Source organism: Aethalodelphis obliquidens, unplaced genomic scaffold (genome assembly GCF_003676395.1).
Source record: "Aethalodelphis obliquidens isolate GAN/ISIS:26980383/991018 unplaced genomic scaffold, ASM367639v1 scaffold4, whole genome shotgun sequence".
Taxonomy (NCBI): Eukaryota; Metazoa; Chordata; class Mammalia; order Artiodactyla; family Delphinidae; genus Aethalodelphis; species Aethalodelphis obliquidens.
The window spans coordinates 39,422,342-39,425,609 of record NW_020837948.1 but is presented as its reverse complement, the minus strand read 5'-3'; positions in this window follow the sequence as shown (position 1 = coordinate 39,425,609).

Sequence of the window (3,268 nt, the reverse complement as noted above, 5' to 3'; positions counted from 1 at the left end):
GGCACGTGAAAAGATGCTCAATATCACTAATTATTAGAGAAATGTCAATCAAAACTACCATGAGGTATCACTTCACACCAGTCAGACTGGCCATCATCAAAAAGTCTACAAACAATAAATGCTGGAGAGGGTGTGGAGAAAAGGGAACTGTTCTTCTACACTGTTGGTGGGAATGTAAATTGGTGCAGCCACTATGGAGAACACTATGGAGGTTCCTTAAGAAACTAAAAATAGAGCTACCATATGATTTAGCTATCCCACTCCTGAGCATATATCCAGAGAAAACAATGGTTCAAAAGGATACATGTACCCCAGTGTTTATTGCAGCACTGTTTACAATAGCCAAGACATGGAAGCAACCTAAATGTCCATTGACAGAGGAATGGATAAAGAAGATGTGGTACATACATACAATGGAATATTACTGAGCCATTAAAAAGAATGAAATGATGCCATTTGCGGCAACATGGATGGACCTGGAGATTATCATACTAAGTAAAGTAAGTCAGACAGAAAAGGACAAATATCATATGTTATCTCATATGTGGAATCTAAAAAAAAATGATACAAATGAACTTATTTACAAAACAGAAACAAACTCACAGACGTAGAAAACAAATTTATGGTTACCAGGGGGAAAGAGGGGAAAGGGATAGATTGGGAGATTGAGATTGCCATGTATACACTGCTATGTTTAAAATAGATAACCAACAAGGACCTACTTTACAGCACAGGGAATTCTGCTCAATATTCTGTAATAAACTAAATGGGAAAAAAATTTGAAAAAGAATAAATATATATGTCGGGGCTTCCCTGGTGGCGCAGCGGTTGAGAATCTGCCTGCTAATGCAGCGGACACGGGTTCGAGCCCTGGTCTGGGAGGATCCCACATGCTGCAGAGCAGCTAGGCCCGTGAGCCACAACTACTGAGCCTGCGCGTCTGGAGCCTGTGCTCCGCAACGAGAGGCTGCGATAGTCAGAAGCCCGCACACTACAATGAAGAGTGGGCCCCGCTTGCCACAACGAGAGAAAGCCCTTGCACAGAAACGAAGACCCAACACAGCAAAAATAAATAAATAAATTACTAAAAAAAATATATATATATATATATGTATAACTGAATCATTTTGCTGTACATCTGAAAGTAACACAACATTGGTAATCAGCTATACTCCAATATAAAAGAAAAATTAAAATAATAATAAACTACATTGTTATTAACCTCGAAAATAAATAAATAAATAAACAAAAACGTTGCTAATGCTAAAAAAAAAAAAAAAAAAAGAGTTATCCAGGAGTGGGCATGTTCTTTGCATATGCCAAAATGAATAATAAAAATAGGTTTAAAAACATAGGTACATTTGTCAACTGTATTTTCTAAAGAACCATAGCATCATGCTAGCAAACAGTTCTCATGCTCTCTCACATACAGGGGGGAACGGAAGAATCTATCTACCGCATTAATGTTACTGTACATTGAAGGTATTTCTGTTATTATAATCATAGGATGTGATAGCCTATGTCCTTGATGCAAGAAGGATATGTAGATCAAGAAAGTGATTGATGAGGGAACAATTGGTCAGAAACTAAGGAAGGACCTTGACTCTAGAGACTAGAAAGATTTGATTCTTCATTGGGCTGAAAATGTGAATATCTCCCAAATGAGAAATGAGAAATTAATAGCTGGCTGAAATTTTTCACTTATGGAAAATGAGTCATCTTCTGACTCCCAAAAGAACTGATTCCAAACTCAGGAGAAAGATGACATCTGAGATTATGACCAATAAAGAGTCCAGAGCTCAATAAATTGATTTAAACAATAAATGGATTTGATAAAGAAGATGACTAAATGTAGAAAGAGCTTTTACAGGCTAGGGAATATATTATAGGCCCAGTAAAAGCCCAAAGTCAAAGAGAGTTTTGTGAGAGAGACAAAGGAAGACAGGTCCATAGGGCTGGAGCCGGGGCAAGCCCTGAGAAGGCCAGGGCAACTTCAGAGAAGCACTGCAGATCCGAGTCATCTGAGCCCAATACCAGAGATTCCAGAGAGACCCAAAGGATGAACCAGCTCCAGCAGAAGGGCCAACCAAATCTACCTCAGGGCAGAAGTCTGAGGATCTTTGCCTCATGTCCATTGCCCAACTCCCAACCCAGAAAGACTACAAGGAGTGGAAGGGTCAGGAATGAGTAGGTGGATCAGCCAAAGATGTCAAAACAAAACTCCAATTAAATTATTGAGAATTCTGGGCTCTTCTGTTTTTGTAGCATTGTTTTGCTACAGAGAAAGCCCTCTCTGGCTTCCCAGTTCTGGTGGTAGATTGCTAAACTCTTATAGAATCTGTATTAGCCTAGCAGTCCAACAATTCCCCATCTAAAGGATGAAAACTGCAAAATCATAATATAGTAAAATTTTATATTACTCACTTAACCTTTGTAGTGCACTAGTAAATAAAATACCCAAACTACTAAAGTTTCTTCCTTCCTTTCTTTTCTTTTTCCTTCTTCCTATCTTTCTTTCAGCAGTTATTAACTGATGCAGTGAGTAAAGAGAAGCAAAGGAATGCACCAGAATAATTTAGGAAACTTGTCTTACAAAGAAAGATTCCTTACCTCCACCATGAGAAATTCTAATTCTATAGATCTTTTTTAAACTTTTTAAAAAATTTATTTATTTATTCATTTATTTTTGGCTGCATTGGGTCTTCGTTGTTGCATGCAGGCTTTCTCTAGTTGTGGTAAGTGGGGGCTACTCTTCCTTGCAGCATGCAGGCTTCTCATTGCAGTGGCTTCTCTTGCTGTGGAGCATGGGCTCTAGGCACGTGGGCTTCAGTAGTTGTGGCACGTGGGCTCAGTAGTTGTGGCACGTGGGCTCAGTAGTTGTGGCTCACAGGCTCTAGAGCGCAGGCTCAGTAGTTGTGGCACACGGGCTTAGTTGCTCCGTGGCATGTGGAATCTTCCAAGACCAGGGCTCAAACCCATGTCCCCTGCATTGGCAGGCAGATACTTAACCACTGCACCATGAAGGAAGTCCTGATTCTATAGATCTTGACTGATATATACCATAGAATTCAAAGGCAAGTATAAGCTTTCTTAGAGAAAAAAATTTTTTTTGTTTGGTTCTACAATGCTGTACTGAGGGCAAAGGGGATTCTCCATACCTTAGCCAGAAAAGTAGGAGGATTAGTGAACTCCTGAGGGCCAGCCCTCAAAAGTAGGCAGCAACAGATGTTTGACTTCTGGAACCTAAAAGGAACTACTAAAAATGATG